We start from the raw sequence: 8,419 nt of genomic DNA on the forward strand, positions 1-8,419 counted from the left end.
ACAAAGTTTGCAAGGATATTGAAGTTTGTGAGGCTTATCGGACGGTTTCTCATCAAAAGTTTCATTCAAAGCAATGGTTGCTTGGTTGCCCCCCTGCTGAATTTTCTTCTTCTTCTTCTTCTTCCCTTTATTCTTCTTCTTATCCACCTAGTTACTAGTGTCAATACTCTCACTAAGCGAAGAGGAAGAAGGGGAGGAAGAAAACACTGATGAAGAAGGTAAAGAGTCAACTTTAGAATCAACTGGAGGTTTATTTTGTCTAGTTGTAGGTATATTCAGTTACGGGGCTAAGGATTTTGAGAACAACCATACTGGAAAGGCGATGGTAAGTCCCGGAAGGGACAATGTAGCCATATAAGGAGCACTAATATTTCCGAAAGGAGGAAAAGGACTAGGATTCCCATCAAAAGGAATTCCTTGATCGGTGGACTCCGGAGTTGTTGCCATATGTCTCAACCTAAGATCAACTAAGGAGTGATGTGGAGGATGTTATCCATGGTCAATTAATTTTATTTTAATCAAAATAACATAACAAAATAAAAGAGGGATAATCTAGGCAAAAGGATTACCAAGTAACTGTGAACTGCAATATACTGCCTCAGTAAACCAAGGACTTAACATACGTGCAGGCAATCTCCCCGAATGTTGTTTTTGGTGTATCACAGTATACAAGGCGGCTGACTTGGTTACCTATGGATGGATAGAAATGTAATGTAGTCATCCCATATATACCTGAAAGTATGTGGAGGCCCAATCCGTGTTAGCGCTGTCTAATGTGAAACCGCACAGTGAGAGCATTCCTTTATACTTTTCGTACTATAACACTGCCCTATATACCTGAAAGTATGTGGACGAGCTACAATATACTTATATACGTGGAATGAGCTATCACACTTGGAATGTATCACAGACAATTAGCGAGAACTTCTATGTTTAACGATGCCGAAACACGTCTCTAGCCTAGACCTCTAAATGTTATGTGTTAAGTTACAATGCTCCATTAGGTTAATTGAGATAACTTTTAAGTTGATCTTCTTAAGAATTTTCCTTTCAAGGTTCACCACGTGATGTATGTTTGCAATTCCTAGAATGCAACTAACATGAGAAACATTATTTCATTCAATTAACAATGAAAACCGTAGCTAGTAAGGGATAGAGCAATCAGATCTTTGACAAAGAGCAAAGACCACACCTAATGCAATTTCCCTAGCTATTCCTATTAGGTATTCACAAACTACAATATGCACAATGCAAATTTTTCTTTTGAGTCCCTTTAATGTTTAGATGAACAAAAAGAAACTAAATGCACAAATGATCAATCAATTCTTTTCACAAGAAACAAAGACTTTACAAAAGTTTCTTTTTCAAAGAAATGAAGACTTTACGACAATTCTTTTTCAGAAATGTAAAGACTAATCAATGTAAGTTAACTTTGACAATGAATTGATAATGATAAAGAAATCACTTAAGAAACACTAAACAATAAAGGCCAAAGTAGGTGTAGGAGAAGAAATACAAATTGATTTCAAAACCATAAGAAACATTGATCTTTCAGCAAACAAAATCATAAGTAAATTTGGGAAAAATCAAGCTAAAGGTGGATTTTTAGTAAGGAGGATCAGCGTAAACCACAGTGGGATATAGTGCGCTTCAGTGCACTATCTCTAAGCCAAGGGTGCTCTGCAGTGCACTGTGTTAAGACCAAGACTGCGTTGGTGCCAGAGAGCCCAATCAAGAGACATCTAATCACAATTTTTTGACCAAAAACACTTCAAAATGACTGAAATAAGATCAATAAAGTCAAGAAAAGTCTACTAGGATGTAATATGATGAGGGTAAACTACTAGGAATGACAGTCATTCCCCATTATGGTCACCAATTTGTTATATGGAATTTGTATCTACAGATAAACACATTTTCCCTAAGTGGGTAGCTACACTTAGAACAACAGAAAGAAAGTAGTTTAACCTTTTCCTATAGTAGATAGATGAGATGAAGGAGCTTACTTGTAGTCTTTGTTTCCTTGATCTCCTTTGGATTGCTCATGTTTCTCCCGCTTGAACTGAATCCGCTCAATTGGTACCTGTATCAATAGAAATAGAAACGACTACGATCAAAGCATACATGATCCATCTACTATAAAACATTCAAATCGACAACATTGAAACACATAATCATCATAGACATGAACAAGAATATGAGAAAAGGAATAAACAACTTTATTAATGTAGAAGGAAGAGTTTCACCCAATGCAGTTCAATCCCGTGTCACTCATCCAGCTTCAGTCCAAACCTCGTCACACCAAAAGCACACCAATCTAGCAGCATAACATTACTTGACATGAACTCAAATATCAAACCAATAGTATTTCTCTACAATATTCAAATTCTAACCCCTGATCACTATGATGAGTGGTCAATTTATAGGAAAATGTAGGTGGTTATGTCATAAATTGGGAATTTAATGGTTTTCCAAAATTGGAGCTAGTTTCCATGGAGAAAGGGATGAGAGGATAGAGGGATAATTGATCCATAGCCTATCCAAAGTCAAGCTCATAGGATGAGATAAGAGTTGGGCATCCTTCTAGAATGCTCTAGAATCAAGGAATATTCCCAGAATCCTATGCCAAGTTCGCTCATTCTCGCCCAGCGCAGGTATAAGTGAGCCTAAGTGCACTGCAGTGCAGGTATAAATGGGCCTACCTACTCTGCAGCATAGTTTACCCTGACCAAGGCTACGCTGGTGTCCTAAGGAGGCATTTCAGCAGGGTTCCAAGCTAGGAAACTTTCATAGATGGAAGCATTCAATTTGATGACTTTTCTAGGGCATGTAACAACTGAATTAGGGTTTGATGAGCCCTAATTGTACTAATCTGATTGTCGGGGGTGATGTTCACAAATAGACTTGTAATAATATCTAGCTTCACAATTCGAACTTGATTTCACTCTCATTGCATGCATGGCCAGCACTGTAATGGGAAGCATGTGGTATCTCGACAGTGGTGCCTCGTTCCATATGACGGGGAATAGAGATCTCTTCAGTGACTTTGAGGAGAAAGACCTCAAGCAGAACATAGAGTTTGGAGATGATGGGAGGTATAGCGCGACCGACATCGGTACAATTACCTTTCAGAGGGAGTCTAGCTCCCCTCTCATAATCATAGATGTGATGTATGTTCCAGGACTAAATAAGAATCTTGTTTCCATTGCAGTATTGGAAGACTGTGGCTACGATGTGTTTTTTAGCAAAGGAAATGTTTCCCTTAGACACATCGCTACAGGATAGGTGAAACAAATAGGTGTGCGAGTCAAGAACCTCTATGCACTTGAGGTACAAGATGCATGCAAATCCTTGAGGAGAAATGCAAAGGTTAGAGACTTGGTGGTTGAGAGGGAGCATGAATTACCTCTCAACATGCAACCTCAAATGTAACCCCAAAAGTCACCTCAGAAGCAGCCTCAACAAGTTGTGGAACAACCACAATAGGAGAAGCAGACAGGAGACTGAGTTGAGACATCCACTCAAGCAGAGACCTCCGGTAGGGGGAAATTTCGAGCCAAGTGGCTAGAGGGAGCACATGCAGCCATACCTCCGGGTGAGAGGTGGGGCAATGTGAAGCAATAGTCCCAAGATTGCATAAATTTGGGCAGGGTCCATTGAGATGTTTTGTCCCATGCATAATTACCTTTCTACAGGAGCCCATAATACACAACAGTAGGATGGATTAGTGGCAGTTGATGCAGTTAGATGTCAGAGTGACATAGGCAAAGACTAGCGGTAGTCAAATACTGCTGAGCGCAAAGCAGAGTTGGAAGCAGTGCAGAGTCAGCAGAAGCACAGATTTTTTAGTAGATAGTGCAGTGTCTAGTAGCAATCAGATTTTGGTGACAGATGCATCATACTGATTCAATTTGGATGAATTTTCAATTTCATAAGTTGCAGCAACAAGAGAAGTATTGCATGCAAAACAATCCGAAGGTACAAGATCGTGATAGAGTTGAATTTGTTTCTTATTGAGAGGGAGTGTTGTTGGCTTGAGGGGCTTGGACTCGGGTTCAGAGTTAGTTGTGCTACCAACAAAACCCTACACTAATGGCCATTTTGGCAACAGTCCACTTAGCGCAAACTGCAGCCTCACCTGAGGCAATATTGGGGGATGCTAGAACCAAGTTTCTGCATCCATAAGGCTATGTGATGTAGTAGTGGGGTGTTTCCTTAAATTAGGGCCCAATCCGGCCTTCATGAACCCTTATCTTACGAATCACAGACTTAAAGTGATTTTTACTTAATTAGATCTATGAACTTTGCCTAAGTGTTCTAACATGCATAAGTTAATATACCAAAGTAGATTTGAACCTTCACGATGCAATTAAAACAACATGAAATCATAGTTGAGCATAAAAATATAAAAACATATGAATATACAAAGAACGCACACATTTGCTTCAAATTTTCTTTATTACTTCAAATAGTCAATACATACACTCCTTATGACCCTACACACACATTTGCAGGGGTCCGCGCACTCAGCTGCGAGCTTACCAAGGTCTTCACGCACTTAGCTGCAGGAGCTTTCCCCTTTGCCAGAATACAGACGTACAGACTCGAAATATTACTGATCAACTTTTTGTAAGCCTAGACTGACTTCTAATGACTCCTAGATGACTCCCTTTTATATATTTTACATTACATTACCATGGTCGGCGAACCATGGGCATAGTTCATTGTATAATCAAAGCAGCCCATCCCTTTACAAAATAAGGGGCTTTGACCTTCTTAAAATCCCATTTGACTCTTAATGTTCTGTGCACTGTGATCCTCATATTGCGGAGACCTCACAATATTACAAAATTTGACTCAAAACTTAGACCTGGGGGTCCCTATCCCAATAGGCCCCCAACACAAAGATGTGACTCATCCTGAGTCACTCTGCTAGTACATCCTCAACGTGCGCTTTGTGGCCGTTGAATTCTACCTTCAATGCTTAAAGCTATGTTGTGCACTACACAGTGGCCGGCTGAACCTCCTCGACAAACTTCTCAGTGATTAGCCCCTCGATTTCTAAGCTAATGGTCCTCTACATTTGTTGCATTCCTTTCATTTTACTCTCGACAGACTGAGAGAGTTGTCTAGCTTCGTGAGCCTAAGGTTACATTCTTGCTTAAATGATTGAGGCCTTTCGTCGTAGCTCATTTATCTAAACCTGAAGGGCCTTCCCTCCCTGGTGTCTGGAGAACCATTGCATAAGTGCTAAGGCCCATGCTATTGCTCTGATTTCGTCAAACTGCAGTTGTTTTTCCCTGATGTCTGCTTCAATCTTTTGTACATGTGGGTCCTCCTACAACGCAGCCCACATCTCCATGGTGTTTTCAAAAATCTGGCTGCAATCCTTAACTACAGCTTCTAGGACTTCCATATATGCCTTAATATCAGCCTCCCACTACTGTCCAACCTCTGGAGGTGTTGTTGGTTATAGCTTCATCTACAGCTCTGCAACCTGTAACCTGTATCTGCATTTCAAATTTGATTCGTTCAACCTCCGCTTTGGACTCCTTCACTGCGACTGCCAGCTTTTGGAGCCTCTCTTCGGAAGCTTCTTCAGCCTATATGAAGAGCTCTAGAAGCTCAATGCAAGTCTGAGTGATGGTGTCCTCTAGCTCCTGCCTACGCGTAGTGGTTGGGTCTCTATCCTGCATCACCCTGGTAGCTTCCTCGGTTAACTGCTCATTGTTCTTGATGTCCTTAATCACGTAGAATGTTCACTCCTCTTGGATTTTTAATTCAGCAGATACACCCTAGTGGAGTTTATGTAATGGCTGAATGGGTAGCACCGCTAAGTTCATCCTTGAGTTTCTTCCATATGGCCCTATTGCCTGATTCAGAATGGTAGGAAAGCACAGTGACCCTTCTGGAATAGGCACTATGTGGATCTCTATGGTGACCACCAACATTGAATGCAATGCTGGTGTCACACTTGTCATTGCCACACTTTCTTGATTCTCTCTCACCTGAAACACACTCTCTTGAATCGCACTCGCTTGCACTTGTAGCTCTTTGAGGCTCTATTGGACCTATGACAATACTGACTTGTACTTATTCTTGATGTGTCCCTATGTATCCTCAGTGATTGAGTGCATAGTGTCCCCAATCTCATCGATGTCCCCCTCCGTGATGGCCATCGACTCAATGCTGGAAGTCTTGTCAGACTTTTGCTTCTTATGTGCACCTCCCGCAGTGGATTTATTCCTCTTCTTTATTATGAAAGGAGACTCAATATCTTTTGTCTCCTTCAAAGGGTCTGTTCCACCCCACTCTGGTTCCTCTATGTCTGGCTCCTCTACGCCTACACGCTTTGGCTTCTGCACAGTATTCTTCCCAAGGTCCATAATGACCTTCTAAGTTACCTTCTTAGGGTCTTCCTTCACCGTACCTTTGGTTTTGTTGGTCCCTGCCTGGTCTCCTTTGACTTCCTTGCTAGTGTCTAGCCACACACTTGACCAGTTAGAGACTATGGAAAAAATGTCCTTCTCTGTGAACAAATAGGGAAACTCACACCATATTCCTTATGCACCTTTCTTCGCATGTATATGTACATCGTGGAAATCATCTTTTAAGTTCCCAACTCCACAGTATTGATAAAATAACATCAATGATAATTGTGGCTTCTGGTTGACCATGGTGCACAGATCCATCTCAAATAACATCCAAAATTGTTTATTTTCCACCACCTAACTAGGATCCTTTGATACCCACAGTGAAGCATACCTCGCAACTTCACACAAGTTTGGATCTACATCAGGGAACTGCGACTCGTCGGGGATTCTCTAGGCTATTAAAGCAATTAACAACAACAACCATGCATACTGGAATGATTTCCCCTCTTCCTGGGCTTCGCGATAATCATCTAGAAACTCATCGTAGAGGTATCCTACCCAATTAAACTGTACCCCTTGAGTGCACTGTGCAGCCAAGTGAATGAGTGGGGCTGGCACCTCATCTTTCCTGCACTTCTTCATAACTTTTTCAGCCAGAATGGATGCAGCAAAGGCGACAGTCTGATCAGAAATTGAGCTAACAGTGTAGCCTCGCGACTTCTTGACAACATGAAAATCCTTCTTCACTTGATCCGCGAGATTCTTTTCTTGAGACTTGCCAACAAAAGCGGTACCAAGGTCAACTCTTGCACATGGCAGTGTGGTGATCCTTCTGATCAGCATAGCGTCAATGAATGTTGGGAGCGGGATCCCCCAAGGGCAGTTTTGGGGCTAAAAGCCCATGTTTAAGTCAAATTTTTGTAATATTATTGTAAAGACTTCTCATTTTGTGGTCACGGAGCGCGAAGGTGTTATGTGTCACAAAGGGTAGTCCGCCCTTAGTTTTGTAAAGTAAAGTTAGCTGTAAGATATCTACCCATGGTCCGCAAACCATGGGATTGTATAAAAAGAGCTAAGTAGTTAGGAAAAAAACATGTAAGAGAATCGTAGTTTTAGAGCAAGAAGTCTAAGTCTTGGGTTGTAGCATAGGTAGAGGCTCTGTAGCTAAGTGTGCAGAGGCCTAGGGTAGAAGTCCGCAGCTAAGTGCACGGGCCCTTACAACTGTGCGCGTAGGGTGGATAGAGTCTGTAAACACTTGGAAGATATTAATAAAAGGAGTTATTCTACAATTTCTGTGTCTTTGTTCTGTCGATGTGTTTGGATATTTTATGTATGACTTTCCTTTATTATGCTTATACGATGTGTGAATGAATGCCATTACATTGAATAATTGAATGCAATTACGAATATCTGTGTGTGCGATGATAACTTTAAGTAGTTGACAAGAAAAGAAAGTCACTTAGGGTAATCGAGGAATCTGCACGGTGCGCTGCCATAACAACATGAAAGTACCTGAGCCCTAGGTTAGGGCTGCGCGAAGGTCGATCGTATACTTTTGCGAAGGTATTGAAAGCTAGAATAGAGAGTTTGTCTTACCAGCCCTAGAACGGGACCACCTACACGAAAGCAGGTGTCATGCGGAAAGAGTCGATTTTGCGGACAAAACCAACCTCCCTAGAAGCTTAAGGCTTTCTAGTGACAAACAAGACAATTAAGAGCAATCCTTCTCTAAATATGCATTTACAATATAAGAAATCAAGTGTTTAGATCCTACCTGTAGTCCACCGTTGTTGTAGTAGTCCAGCCTCGTCGATCCGGATGAGCTCCTCCTTCTCTTCGAAACCTGCATTCACTAACAATCAAACGATTAAATAGCACCTGAATATCTCATAAAATAAAACATATTTAACATACAGACCAAGGAGTATATGAAACAACTCATAAATGAAAAATTGTTGAGAAGAATGGACTTATTTGTATTAATAGGAAACAAAAGAAACCATTACAACCTGAGCCTTGGTGTTGTGCAGGTCCCTCCCAGGGTC

The sequence above is a fragment of the Pinus tabuliformis genome, chromosome 1_1 (assembly GCF_031772625.1).
Source record: "Pinus tabuliformis cultivar Carrire ecotype Pingquan chromosome 1_1, CPIR1, whole genome shotgun sequence".
Classification (NCBI taxonomy): Eukaryota; Viridiplantae; Streptophyta; class Pinopsida; order Pinales; family Pinaceae; genus Pinus; species Pinus tabuliformis.